Source organism: Muntiacus reevesi, chromosome 21, assembly GCF_963930625.1.
Source record: "Muntiacus reevesi chromosome 21, mMunRee1.1, whole genome shotgun sequence".
NCBI classification, from domain to species: Eukaryota; Metazoa; Chordata; class Mammalia; order Artiodactyla; family Cervidae; genus Muntiacus; species Muntiacus reevesi.
This window is the reverse complement of record NC_089269.1, coordinates 14,086,377-14,102,146: the sequence shown is the minus strand read 5'-3', so window position 1 is coordinate 14,102,146 and position 15,770 is coordinate 14,086,377. Positions and strand designations below refer to the sequence as shown.

The 15,770-nt window shown below is 34.5% G+C and overlaps 1 protein-coding gene across 2 annotated transcripts in view; it reads left to right on the top strand.

The window, feature by feature from the left end:
- The window catches only part of EPHA6 (EPH receptor A6), a 923,948-nt gene that overhangs the window by 529,932 nt on the left and 378,246 nt on the right, over positions 1–15,770 (top strand). The gene's annotated exons all lie outside the window — the stretch shown is intronic.

The window sequence follows — 15,770 nt, the reverse complement described above, 5'->3', positions numbered from 1 at the left end:
GCAATCCTATTAACTTCTGTAATAAATATGGAGCAATGCCATTTGGCTTGTTTACAAAGTAGTCACAAATATCAGTGGGAAAAAGTGTAGCATATGCACTAAATACTTTTGAAGCTACTGTGAGAACATGAAGTAGAAATTATGAGCTAGCAGCCAATAGGAGAAAACACAAGCTTTTTCTACATGCAGTCATGATTTGTAAACAACAATTACTAACTAGAGAAAATGAGAGCAAACCACAGAGCTCAACCAGGTGTTATTTTATGTAAGTGATTTACTCTGCTATTTGATCAATGATAAGAACAAAATCACCCATATCCTCAGGAAGCCATGAATGTTTCAAGGCAGCTGTGATAACACCTGGATACTTGTCCTACGCAAAGACTCTCCATCAAGGAAAAATCAAGATTTATTCCTCTCGGCTTGAACCAGAAACAAGGCCAATAAATCTGTTGTTGCATTGCGTTATTTCTGTAATGAGAGAACAAAGGCAGTTTTACAGTCCTGTTTATGGTGAGTTGGTAGGAATATACCTGCATCCTCTTGAATCTGTGTGACAGGATCATCCAGCATTCCCCCAAGTGGGATGCAGCATGAGTGCTTTTTTCTGCCTTTCTCTACTCTCTATAAATGCACGCACACACACACACATACACACTCACACTCATGCACACTCATATGTACACACACACACAGTCACATACTCTCACACACTCATACACACATGTGTGCACACATATACAGATTTACATGTACACACGCACATGCACACTGTTGGTAAGGAAGAAATTTTCTTCTTCCTTCTTCTGGCTGATCTAAAATTCAAATTGACCTGAGACAGATTGACTAGAAAAATCAAACAAACGTTTAATAAAATGTATTAATGAGAGAGGGGCTTCTCTGGTGGTTCAGCGACAAAGAATCTGCCTGCAATGCGGGAGACCCAGGTTCAATCCCTGGGTCAGCAAGATCACATGAACTAGGAAATACTCCAGTATTCTTTCCTGGAGAATCCCATGGACAGAGGGAAACCCCAGGAAATCTGAGTAATTCACCAAGAAAATGATTGAAACCTTCACCTTAAACACCATTGTCAGCTAAATATTCACACAAAAGAGTATGCTGGAGTAGTGATTTGGGACTCCAAAAGGAAAAAAGGCAATTCACAGGAAAGCATTTGTTTGTTGTGCCTTGCAGAGACAGTGGGGCACAAAGAGGATCTTGACAAGTCTGATAAGTTTGTCCCACCACATCTAGCTGTATTCTTTTCAGGTATCTCTGGTGATATCTGTATTCAAAGAACAGAACCTTTACATAAATTCTTTAGACAGCTAAGAGGGACAAGAAAAGAAAGGCTTCCTGAGTTGTTTCTTAAAAATAATCAGCCTCTTCCACTCATCATGAAGTTCTCCAGATCCATGCATGTTGCTGGCTCAGTAATAATTCACTGTGTTTTATCACATCTTCTTTATCCATTCATCTGGTGATGGACATTGGGTGATTTCCATAGCTTGGGTTGTTTTCTTTATTGTAAATAATGCTACTGTAAAGATTGTGTGTGTGTATTTTCAACTTAGTGTTTTCCTGGTTTTTTTTTTTTTTTTTTTAGATATATACCCATGAGTGGAATTGCTGGATCATATGGTAGGCTTCCCAGGTGGTGCTAGTGGTAAAGAACCTGCCTGCCAATGCAGGAGATATAAGAGACATGGGTTCGATCCCTGGGTCAGGAAGATCCCCTGGAGGAGGGCATGGCAACCCACTCCAGTATTCTTGCCTGGAGAATCCCATAGTCAGAGGAGCCTGGTGGGCTACAGTCCATAGGGTCGTAGAGGTGGACACAATGGAAGCAACTTAGCATACACACATGCACTCATGACAGTTCTGTCTTCAATTAGTCTGAGAAACCTCCACACTCTTTTTCATAGTGGCCACACCAATTTACATTCCCCCAACAGTGTATAGGAATTTGCTTTTCTGCACATCCTCGCCATTATTTATTTGTATTTTCTTGGATGTTAGCCATTCTGACATGTATGAGGTGGTGTCTCATTGTAGTTTTGATTTGCATTTCTCTAATAATTAGTGATATTGAGCATCTTTTCACGTGCCTTTTACCTATCTATACATCTTCTTTCTAGAGAAGGGAATGGCTACCCACTCCAGTTCTTGCCTGGAGAATTCCACGGACAGAGGAGCCTGACAGACTATAGTCTACGGGTCACAAAGAGTCAGATATGTCTTCTCTGGAACAACATCTATTCAGGTTTTCTGTGTTCAGTCACTCAGTCGTGTCTGACTCTGCAACCCCATGGACCATGGCCCACTGGGCTCCTCTGTCCATGGGCTTTTCCCTGGCAAGAGTCCTGGAGTGGGCTGCCATTTCCCCCTCCAGGGATCGGACTGCACCTCCTGCATTGCAGCCAGCTTCTTTATTGGTAGCCACGGGGGACGCCTGTGCAGGTCTGTGTGGTGTGTTAAGTAGCTTCAGTTGTGTCCAGCTCTTTGCAACCATGTGGACTGTGGGCTCCTCTGTCCGTGGGATCCTCCAGGCAAGAATACTGAGTGGGTTCCCATGCCCTCAGTCGAGGGATCTTCCTGACCCAGGGATTGCATTTCTTATGTCTCCTGCTTTGACAGATGGGTTCTTTGCCACTAGCGCCACCTGGGAAGCCCTCTTCAGGTCTATTACCTATTCTTTAATCAGACTTTTTTTTTTATATTGAAATATAGGCGCTGTTTATGTATTTTGGATATTAAGTCCTTATCAGTGGTATTATTTGCAAATATTTTCTCCTATTTAGTGGGTTGTCTTTTGCTTTTGTCAATGATTTCCTTTCCTTGTAAAAGCTGTTAAGTTAAATTAGATCCCATTTGTTTATTTTTCCTTTTATTTCTTTTGCCTTAGAAGACAGATCAAAACAATATTGCTGCAATTTATGTCAAAAAGTGTTCTTCTTACGTTCTTTTCTGGGATTGTTATTGTTTTGGGTCTTACATTTAGGTCTTTAATCCATCATAAGTTTATTTCTGTATATAGTGTGAGGAAATATCCTAATCTCATTATTTTACTTGTAGCTGTTCAACTTTCCCAGCACCACTTACTGAAGAGACCCTCTTTACTTCATTGTATATTCTTGCCTCCTTTGTCATAGATTAATTGACCACAGGCACATGGATTTATTTCTGAGCTCTCTAGTGCGATATTCAGAGTAAAATAAATATTCTTTGTTATCACTTACATGTGGAATCTAAAAAAAAAAAAAAGAGAATACAAATGAATGAATGTGTGTAACTGTAGATCAAATAAAAAAAGAAAGCACAGCCTAAAAGTCGAGGTTATGTTTTGTTTGGCAAACACTCTTAGGACCTCGAGCCCAGGAAAAAGCATCTCAGATAACGTTGAGATTGCTCAGAAGAGGACTGGGGAAAGCCAAGATATATGGGAGTTTTTGCAACTAAATCAGGTAGTCAGACCATTAAAAGACTACTGTTAATGAAAGAAAACCAGGTTTCTAAAGGAATTTAGCACTTTTCTATGTATGGAAAGATGCAAGAGTCTGGACTCGCTGAAACCACTCCTTTGACATGCACCTCAGCTATCGGGGCCAGTATCCTGAGTTTTCCAGGCGCACAGCTGGGATGGCTGCAGCAGCTGACTGCTAGATGGGCTTGGCAGTGGGCAACCCACAGCCCATTTGTCTCCATCCTGAGTTCCCTCAGGGCTCACCTTCTGGGCAGCTTTAATGTAATGACTTGATGGCTGCAGCATCCTTTGTTTCCTGATATGGCAGGCAACATTTTAGTCATTAAAAAAAACAGAAACTGACTCACAGATATAGCGAACAAACTAGTGGTTCCCAGTGGGGAGAGGGAATTGAGATGAAGGACAACATAAGCATATGGGATTAAGAGATTAAAACTACCATGTATACAATTAATAGGCAGCAAGGGTATGTTTGTTGTATAGTAGAGGGAAATATAGCCATTATTTCATAATAACATTAAATGAAGTACAATGTATAAAAATATTGAAACTAATATATTAGTCTAAAAAGACTAAAAAAGGTCTTCTGCCCATTCTTTAATCAGGTTGCTTGGTTTTAAATAAACTATACTTCTCTTAAAAAATTAATAACCAACCTAAATTAATTCCTAAGCCAAAGAAATACATTTAGGTTTGCAAATTTTGCTTCTCTACAGAAAATATATGCTTATATAAAATTATGAATGTAACTTTCACTTCCAAAAATAATAGAGAATAAAAAATCAAAAACAGCTTTTTTAACATTGCACAGCTAGATTATATAGGACTTAACATTACAACCTATAAAAATCTAGGGGATCCAGCAGACTTTTACTGATCAAAAGATGTTAAACTGTGGTGAGGAAAATTTAGAGCTTAGTTCAGAAGTTAGAACAGGTATTGGAATGATGAAAATGGGGTTAGAATTAGTGAAAAGGCAGTTGATACTGGGAGTACTCAAAATCGGTAGTCAAATAACTCAGAATATTTTGGGCTTTGTTTTATTCCTCAATCCATATACATTTTTCAGTTGAGATGGTGAAATAATGGGCTTCCCAGGTGGTTCAGTGGGTAAAGAATCCACCTGAAATGCAGGAGACACAGGAGACATGGATTTGATCCCTGAGTTGGGAAGATTCCCTGGAGGAGATGGCATGGCAGCCTAGAGGAAATGGCAAACCACTCCAGTATTCTTGCCTGGAGAATCCCATGATCAGAGGAGACTGGCAGGCTACAGTCCATGGAGTGGCAAAGAGCTGGAAATGACTGAATGACTGAGCACATTATTCTTCTTCTATGTTATTATTATCTTCTTACATTAATTCTACTCTTATAGATTGATGGTTATATACATGGAGTATGTAAATTAATTAGACAGTGTTCGCATGGTACCATAAGTGATATATAGAACAAAACCTCAGAGGCCAGGGCAATTGTCTGATAAGCCTTGAAATGAGATTTAAACAAGTTCTGAATGAAGGAGATATTTACATGCAAAGTGTCTAATGTCTTTGTGTGGCACTGTACCAGGTCCTGTGGGAGCTTTAGATCTTGAGATGTGACACAGTGATGCCGTCCCTAAGGTACAGTCTGGGGTCTGCTTCCTACCTCTTCTGTGACCTCTTGTTTCCAGCTGTTTCCAGTCTGATCCTCATTTCTCAACTTGAAAATGAGAATAGTTGTACTTACAAAGTTTTGGTATTTTGAAGGTGATTTAATGTATGTGAAAAGCATGAGAAGTTGAAAAGTGAGCTGCAATATATTATTATTTATTCTGTAAAGAGGACTTGCAAGAGCTTACGATAGAGGCAGACAATTGCTAGTGTCAGGTGGAATAGACAATAAACGTTTTAGGAATTTAGACATCAAAATCAATTCCATTTGCAGTGATCAAAGAAGTCTTAAACAAGACTGGGTTCTGTCTTAAGGGAAAAAAGGGTAATCGCGGCTATTTTATCTTATGAATAGAAGTCCTTATATGTGAATCTCTTTTCTAAAATTCCCAAGTTTATCCATGGGTTGTTTCACAACCAAAATGTGACTGAAACTTTCTGGTTTGTTTAAGAACCCTAGGGGTTCAACAGCATAGAAAAGGATCTTTTCTTTTTCCTTCTTGGAACATCTAATAAGCAAATCCATAATACTTTTGAGACTAATTTTCACAAAACTTCTTCATTTAAAATACTTTTGAAGCCAGCGGTTTTTTCAGCTAGCTTTGTCTGCAATTTTGTATCATCACATAAATTCAAGGATGACAGAAATATATAGCAAGACTAAAATTTGATGACTCTTCCATAAGCTACATGTGTTACTTCATAGTCATACCTTATAAATATATTCATATTTAGCTTCAACTTTTTGAATTTATTAAAATTTTGAATTATATTTTTGAAAAAGTCTTCAGAATATCACATAAGCTAAGACTGAGATTATTTAGGCTCTTTGAGATCATATTCTTTTTAAATCAGTTTTTTAAAATTACGGGTAATATAATAATTTGTCAATGTAATTTAAAAATCAGAAACTATTGTACAATTATTAGGTTTATTTCTGTTTTGCTCTTGTTAACTTCTAGTTTGCTAGGTGAGCATGGTAAGCAACTATTAGTAATTTAATGCTGTTATAGTTGATGCATAATGTGTGAGTGTGAGTATGTATGTGTTTTTAGAGAACCCACAGTTCAGTTTTATCCAGATCAAAGAAAAGAGAAAGTTTTGATCACACTGGAAGAAACTCAGCTAGAGGTTTGGAATCAGTACTAAAATAACAGGTGCAGTGAGGACAGTATCCTCTAAATACAGTTGATTCACTGCTACATTTGTCTATTTGTCTAATATTAACAATTATAAACAGTAGCCCAAGTAGTATTTGGAAAAGCCCTTTCAGTGTTACCGTGTCAGGCATAACATCTCACGTGTCTTTTCGTCACTGGTTTTCTTTGCCTTCCTGGGCTGCTGCTTCTTCAGTAAAGTCATTTCTGATATTGAAAGGCTTGAGAATCTCCTCTTGATCATGCTGGCCACAGTCTTACATGTATAATATTGAGCAAATCTTTGATGTTTAAATAGTCTGCAGTCGTAGTAAGTTTAAAAAATGTTCCTTGGGAAACTTTCAGATATTCTGTGTCCCAGACAGGGATATCATCCTTTTGCTTTTCTTTGTTCTCATCATCCTCAGGAAGAGGGTCATCCCTGTGGTGTTTATACCACTGAATGACATTTTTACATTTTTTTAAAAGAATATTGCTGAATTAAGATTTGGAGAGGAGCTGGCCACCATCTCATTCATGATCAATTACAAATCTTCCAAAATAATCTTGATAGATACATAACTTATCAATAGTTATACAATAGTTTCCTGAGTTGGAGAGATCCCCTGGAGGAGGACATGGCAACCTACTCCAGTATTCTTGTTTGGGTAATCCTATGCACAGAGGATCCTGGCAGATGACAGGTCAGGGGGTCAGGAAGAGTCAGCCATGACTTAGCGACTAAACAGCAACAGCAACATACAATAGTTAACAGTTTAGTTACATAGTTTGTGGGCATTTACTATTTTAGAAATATTTTTAATCACACCATGCATATCATTTTGCATAGTGCTTTTGTCACTTTAAATATTACACTTATTTCCCCATGTCTGTATGTCTACATCATTTTTAAACAGCTTGATTGAAATCTATTGTATGGATTTCTTTTAAGAGTCTGAACTTTTTTAAGTGTAGCAATAAAATGTGAAAGTAAAACTTTATTCATTATGTTATTTTAAAATTTATATTTTTGCAAGTTTTTTCACTTAGCTGCTTTCCACAATATATGTTAAAATGATTGTAATCATTTACCGTAGATGACTTTCCTGGTAATTTTAATATAATTTTTTTCTTATATGATAATATTTAAGTTGGCTGACTTTTTCCTATCCTGGAACATGATGCAGAATTTTTGATGAATTGACTGAGGCCCAGAAGTTACAAATTATATTCAAATATAAGTAGGATATTATATTTTAAATCTCTTTATTTTACAGTTTAGTTTTTTACAGTTTAAATGAGACTACTTTTGCCTAGAATTATTACTAAAAACCAATTCTTAATTTTAATATAGTGAAAAATTATGAATTGGGAGATTATGTGAAGTTAAGATGAGAACGGCTTCCCTTATAGCTAAGTCAGTAAAGAATCTTCCTACAATGCAGGAGACCTGAGTTTGATCCCTGGGTCAGGGAGATTCTCTAGAGAAGAAAATGGCAACCCACTCCAGTATTCTTGCCTAGAGAATTCCATGGACAGAAATTCCTGGAGGGATAGAGTCCATGGGGTCACAAGAACCAGACACTTCTTAGCAACTAAACCACCAAGATGAGATGTGACAAATTATTGATTTTTCTCTAGGGCCAGGTGAACTTTCTGAGATTTGGGTGGATAGAATATGTTAACTTCCTAAAAAATAATGATACAACATATGTATTTTTAGTTATACTTGACAAGTAACGATAAGGTCAACAGAATCTCAGACTGGTCTAATTTGAGGATATTTTTTACCTTTAAATTTCAAATAAACTGCATTTTAGAGCATCTGTTATATAAACAGTTTCCTAAATGCTTCTGAAATGATATAGTAGTTAGAAGAGGTATATGGTGTTAAATACTGAAAACAACAGCCTCACAATATACTTAACAGTGAGCACATTAAATTAGTCAGTCACAAGGCTAATAAAATAGAAATTTAAAAAGCCAGGTTATGCAGAAAATAAATTTAAAGATGATGCTTCTGATTTTATTCTGTATATTTAAGAGCTGATAGTGCTGTGTTTTTTGACTCATTATTAATAGTGATGTTTCATTGTGGCCTCCACAGGTAGTGAAAGTTTTTTGGGTCAATATTTCCACATATTTTTCACTAACATATTGTTAAGCCACCTGCCCACTTCATATTGGCATGGCAGGAAGAAGTAGAAGGACTGTGCAAGTTTTGTGTTGAACGATGTTACTTTTTTCCCTGGGAAAAATTGAAATTCAAGGCTAAATACTTTTTTAAAAATAGACAAATTAATTCTGAGAAAAAACTAGAAAAAAATTAGTCTTATATCACCTGTAACTTAAGGTGAGAACAATCAGAAAGAGGAAGATCTTATTCTTTTCTAGTAAGTAACATAGAGAAAAGAGAACCCTGACATTGTATATTAAATATGGAAAATCTATAGGATCAGAGTATCCAAAATATTTTTCAAAGGATCAGATCAAATAGTTTTTGAAAGTAATATATCGGATGAGTTAGGTATTAAATAGATGACTTTTTAATTAATCTATTTTTTTTATTGAAGGACAATTGCTTTACAGAATTTTCTTATTTTCTGTCAAACCTCAACATGAATTAGCCATAGGTACACATATAGCCCCTCCCTTTTGAAAACCCCTCCCATCTTCTGCCCCATCCCACCCCTCTAAATTGATCCAGAAGCCCTATTTGAGTTTCCTGAGGCATACAGCAAATTCCCATTGGTGTCTATTTTACATATGGTAATGTAAGTTTTCATGTTACTCTTTCCATGTGTCTCATCCTCTCCTCCCTTCTCCCCATGTCCATAAGTCTATTCTCTATGTCTGTTTCTCCACTGCTGCCCTGTGAATAAATTATTCAGTAACATTTTTCTAGATTCTGTATATATGTGTTAGAATACAATATTTATCTTTCCCTTTCTGACTTACTTCACTCTGTATAAGGTTCTAGGTTCTAGATTCATCCATAGGTTCTAGGTTCATCCACCTCATTAGAACACATAAAAAGATGTTCTTTTTTTATGGCTGAGTAATATTCCATTGTATATATGTAGCACAACTTTTTTATCCATTTATTTGTCGATGGACATCTGGGTTGCTTCCGTGTTCTAGCTATTGTAAATAGTGTTCATGGTACTTGCACAAAAACATAAATATAGACCAATGGAACAAGATATAAAGCCCAGAAATAAACCCATGCACCTTTGGGTACCTTATTTTTGAAAAGGAAGCAAGAATATACAATGGGGCAGAGACAGCCTCTTCAAAAATTGGTGTTGGGAAAACTGGACAGCTACATGTAAAAGAATGAAATTAGAACACTTCCTAACACCATACACAAAGGTAAACTCAAAATGGATTAAAGACCTAAATGTAAGACCAGAAACTATAAAACTCTTAGAGGAAAACATAGGCAGAACACTCAATGACATAAATCAAAGCAAGATCCTCTATGACTCACCTCCTAGAGTAACAGAAATAAAAATGAAAGTAAACAAGTGGAACCTGATTAAGCATAAAAGCTTTTGCACAGCATAAGAAACTATAAGCAAAGTGAAAAGACAGCCCTCAGAATGGGAGAAAATAGTAGCAAATGAAACAACTGACAAAGGATTAATTTTCAAAATATAAATAGATGACTTTTTATCACTGTTTTAGAAACATTTTTTTTTAGAAACATATTTTTAAAAAACTTATCCACTTTCTCTACTGACTCAAATGTATTTAGGTCTTCACAGATTAATCAATTGAACTGTTTGTTTCCTATTGTTGCACTGCAACAAATCATCACAAACTTATTGTCTCAAAAACAACCTGTATTTATCATAACACAGTTCTGTATGTCAGAAATCCAACATAAGTCTTACAGGGAGGGCTGAAATAAAGGTGTCAGGAGGACTGGTTCTTTCTGTAGGCTCCAGGAAGGATGCCCTCCTTCCTTCTTCCAACTTCTGCATTCCTTGACTCACAGCCTTCTCTTGTGTAGGTGTCTTCTCCTATCTCTTTTTTATGAGTGTACCTGTGATTATATTAGGCCTACCTGGATAATCCAGAGTAATCTCATCTAAGAATCCTTAATTTAATCAAAACTGCAAAGTCTCTTCACCAGATAAGATCATTCACAGGTTCCGGGGATTACAATGTAGAAGTATTTGGATGCCATAATTTATCACATCACAGGTGTCACATGATTGAACATACCACAGTTTTATTCTCAGGTGTAGAAAAGAGAAAGAGGCTAGAAAGAAAATAAAGCACCAGTTCTGCTGTATGTAAGCATCATCTGTATATTTCAAGCTCATAATCAGGTTTTGACTACACAGGGAAGTAGATAACAATAAATATTACCACTGATTACAGGGAAAATCATGTGAAAAGAAAAGCACATGTAACAGTTATCATTAGGATAGATTGCGCTATGTAAAGCACAGTATATTTAATAAACATTTTCAAAACAAGATAAACATCAGAAATATTTTGAAGCATGTTATCAGGTTTCAAAAATGTCAGTTCACATGCTAAATATCACATTTACAAAATTTCACAAGTAAGAATAGTGTATTGAGTGTGTTCTTCTGCACATACACAAAAGAAACACTATTACATACTTGTGCTCTGTAGATATACCCACTGGCTCATTAGCAAAGAAAAGAGGAAAATCATATAGTCTTAAAAGTCTGTTCTGAACTCTACTGTCTAATCTGTATTATTTATTTATTATATTGTTGTTCTGAATTCACATTTCATCCTGTTGTTGATAATAATTCTAGAAAGAGGCACAGGGAAGCACAGAAAGGAGAGCATAAAGCAGACAAGCTGAGAAGTGCTAAAGTAAAGAAGAAATTAAAGAAGAATGGAAAGAAGAGAAAGAAGGAATAGGAAAAAGAGGTTGATAGATAAGCAAAGGGAAAGAGTGAATTCTATTTGTACTAAATGTCAGCACTAGCATTAGGATCGAGGTGGAAGTTATAGAAAGCAAACAGTGACTCCAGATGAGAACTTTTTATCAATTAAAGATTTTTAAAAGACAATGGATAGCTTTCGGAAGTACCGTACTCCTTACAGTACTTTCTTTGTGAAATACTACAGTGCTAAAGCAAGAAGTGGATACTCAGCTATCAGAAATACATTGAAGCATTTTCTGCATTGGTGATAAAAGGTATTAAATTGCTTATAAGATCTATTCCTATATTGGGATTCTGTTATTTAACATTCACTATTAAGATTTTCACTGCCACAAACACATGTGCATAGGAGCATTCCCCACCCCAATCTCTCTTTTTCATCTAAACACACACACACACACTCATGCAGGTAAGCGTATCCCAATAAGTAAGCCTTCATTTACCCAGTATGCTCAATAGATGACTGAGAATTAGCAATTGTTTGATTTTTAGGAAAACACCCCATGATCCATGGTGTAAATCTTGATTACATGCTAAAAATAAGACATATTTGTGATAATCCACAATGTAGTTTGATTGAGGGCAGGAGGAGAAGGGGGTAAAAGAGGATGAGGTGGTTGGATGGCATCACTGACTTAATGAACATGAGTTTGTGAAAACTCAGGGAGATAAAGAAGGATGTGGAAGCCTGATGTGCTGCAGTCCATGGGGTGGCAAAGAGTTGGCCACGACTGACTGACCAACAACAGTGTAATTCTGACCAGTAGTGTTAGCGTTTGATATTTTAAAATTTCAAGAAATAATCAACTCGAATACAGCAAGGATACTTGTAACATTGCCTCATTTCTACTAATTTTGAGCAGGTATTTACAATACTGAATAGATTTAATTTTAAGAGAAAGTATAGCAAAAATGTTAAATTTTCCACTTCTTTCTTGACATTCTGCATTAATGTCAAAATTGGCCTTCTCGTTATATCATTAAACAATTGCTCACTTCTCTGAGCCTCAATGTCATCATCTTATGGAAGCAATTTCTTCCCCATAGATTTATGACAATGTAATAAGATAACATACATAATATAAACATTTAATAAAAATTGATTAACTCAATTAAGAGCAAAATACTTAACTAGAATAATTCACTGTTTCTTTAGGTATCTCCATATAAGCATAAGAAAGCAAAACTTTTCTAAGTGTGAGTAAGATCTCTTTTGTTAGAACTAACTCCCTTCACACTTTCATTTTCATTTTTTGCTACATAGTTTTTGGTAAACTGCTTGAGATTCAAAAAATGTAGTAATCAAAAGTTTTTGTATGAAAACCATTTTCAAGAATGTGGTAATCTATTCATCAGTCATTTACGTTGAAGGTCAAAGCTAAGATTTTTGAAGACTCAAGAAAGGATGTATATCAGAAAGATGATTCTGCTGGAGGCTATACTGAATAGGTAATTGCTACTCAGGAAACATTGCTTGAGTCTTCACATCTTTCAGTTAGCCTCTGATCTGACAGACTCCAGGAGATATTATTTCCCTGACTATTTCTTTCCTTCTCTAGCTTTTTAGAATCAGAAGTAAAGATCAATAGCTGCCCTTTTGTGTCCTAAAATCAGTTTTTCTCATGTGGAGGAATAAACGTATTTTCTGCTTTGTATTAGTTGGTACTGCAGAATTTTCACAATATGCCAATTCAGATGCTATGTAAACTTGACTTATTAAGACAAATTCATTAGATATATTCAAAGCAAATGCTTTAGGTTTCATGTATTGAAACCTTATTTTAAAATGAAATTGTGTGTAATGTTCTTCTCTGAAAGCGTAAAATGCAGTGTTTGAGGTATATTGACCTATAAATTGTTTTCTACATCCTCTGCTTTCAAACTCATTAAGTGTTTAAAATGTACAATTAGTAATATTGATAGAGCTTTTTTCAAAAGCACTATGGTAATAATAGTATGACGCAAAATCCAAATTATATAAAGCAATTTTCTCTCTAAAATAATTTTGACAAAATCAAAATTTATGCATAGAATGTACATAAAATGTCAGAATTCTGACAAAACAATATTTTAAACCTCAACATCCAACATTAGAGGAATGACTTGATAAATAGCAACACAATTGAATATTAGCCATTAAAGTAAATATTATGGAAACTATTTTAAAATATACAGTATGATTTAGAATATTGGTTTAAAATAGAATTATCTAGAATTATGTATATTTAGCAACTGTTTAAAACATAGATGTTTACATATGAAAGGGATGTGCAAAAGTGAAGAGATTTTAGATTTTATATAGATCGTAGACCTTGAAGTACATTTATAAGTGAAGAATCTATGTAGTTAGAGAAAATATTCTCTTAATTTTCTATTTTATAAAAGTATAGAAGAGGATTCATATAATTTAGGTGATGTGTCTGTACAATTAAATAACCATTGAAGAGCTGGAAATAGGAAAGATGGTACCTATATTTTAAACCAATAGTCATTCTAAAATGCTGTTGGCATAATTGAATTTCTTATAGGTTTTGTAAGGATTGTATCATTTGAACTTGAGTGCTAAATAATTATGAGACAAAATATAATACACTGGTAATACTGCTTTGTGATATTGTACATTAAACTGAAAATTAACCATAACATTGTATACATGAAAAGAACATTTTCAAAACTGGTAATGAATTGATATACTTTTATATACTTTAGTCAACTTCTAATTTGTATTATTCACATTAAAGTTTTAGTTTTTCCATAAAGCACCATTTAATCCATTATTGTACTATAATTCCAAGAACATTAATGCATTTTTCAGCAGGAATTAATACCATTAATTGACTAATGGTAGTTTATTAGTAGTGAATATGACTCAATATACAGAATTGTCAGAACATTTTCTTATTTACCATTTTATATATTTCTATTTTAGCTTATGGCACAAAGTCTTCTATTTCTTAGCAATTTCTATAATTATCACTCATTTTAAGAAAATATCTTAGTACAGCAATAATACTGGCATTAAGCAGCTGGAAAGAGTCTCAAATATAGTTTCTAAAGTACTTAATTTCTTATGAGAACCAAACTTGTCATTCTCACAAATTTAAGAAAGTAGTTTATCCTTAAGATACACAGACAACTTTAGAAAGTAAATTACCACATTTAATACTTGAATCTCTCTTAGAAACTAAAAAAAATTTCATCTTAATTATAGAGAATCAGTGTCTTCAAATCCTATTTTCAACTGCATTTAGTACATGTGAAAGTATTTTTGAAAATGAACTGGAAAGATACATGAGTTCATAATCATACTAATTCAAGTTTACTCATATAGGGTTTTTACTTAGCTTCATTGGTCTGGAAATTTCTGAAAATGAACTGGAAAGATACATGAGCTCATAATCATACTTCTAATTCAGGTTTACTAGGATAAGGTTTTTACTTACCTTCATTGGTCTGACATCTGTATCTCTGTTTTCCCATAGGGAAAAAAATCCTAGTTCTCAATAATACCAATGTAATTACTCATTTGATTTGTCTCTTAATACACACACACACACACACACATTCAGCATTATAATACCAGTAATACTACTTACAATATCATTACTAAAAGCGGTTCAATAATTTTTTCAGTTTTTTTTTTTTATACTTAGAATATGTCCCATTGGGATGTAGGTTAAGTAACTGTCATTTAATGTCATTTTAAGTAGTTTCTTTCAGAGGCTATGTTTTCAACTCAATACACAGATTTCTTTCTTTTAATCTTTTGAGATTGCTCTTTCTATGTTCATTTGTTTTTTTATTATTTATATTCAGAGATGATTTTCTTCTAACCCTGTAGTGACCATCCTGGCCTCCCATCCTCTAAGGGTAACCATTGTTACTAGTTTTTATTCTTAGATTTATCCTTAGACTTTTTTTTTATGCATTTTTCTCCACCTCACTTTTTTCATTTAAAAGTAAATCCTGAAATAAATTCACTCTAGTATTTATAGATGGTAACAATTCCTTTATACAGTTTCATAATTCTCTGGTGAATGTAGCATAGTTTTTTAAACCAATCCCTAATTGATGGGCATTTAAATTGTTTCCAGGCTTTACAAATAAATTTTAGCAAGTAGTCTTGTAAATATGTCACTTTGTATTTGTGTAGTGTCTCTTTCAACAGATTCCCAAAAGCCAAAGTGTAAATGAACATATAATTTGCCTTAAACTGTTAAATTTCCCCTTATAAGGATTATGCCATTTTACATTTACACCAACAGTGTATTAAAGTCTTTTCCTCACAGTCTAGCCAACAGAGCCTGGTGTCAAGTTTTGGGATTTTTTTGCCATTTTAAGATGAGAAATGGTATCTCAGTATATTTAGTTTGTATTTTTAAGACTGAATTTTAGTTCTCTGTGTAAAAATTACTTTTGTAAGTAATTCGAGTATTTAAAGATGAGAAGCATTTTGTTAGATGAAAAAAACCTTCAGTGTATACAAGATTACTTTAGGTTAGGATTGGATTGTTAAGGTAGTGTTATATAGAAAAAGAAGACAGACATGATTGAAAATAAA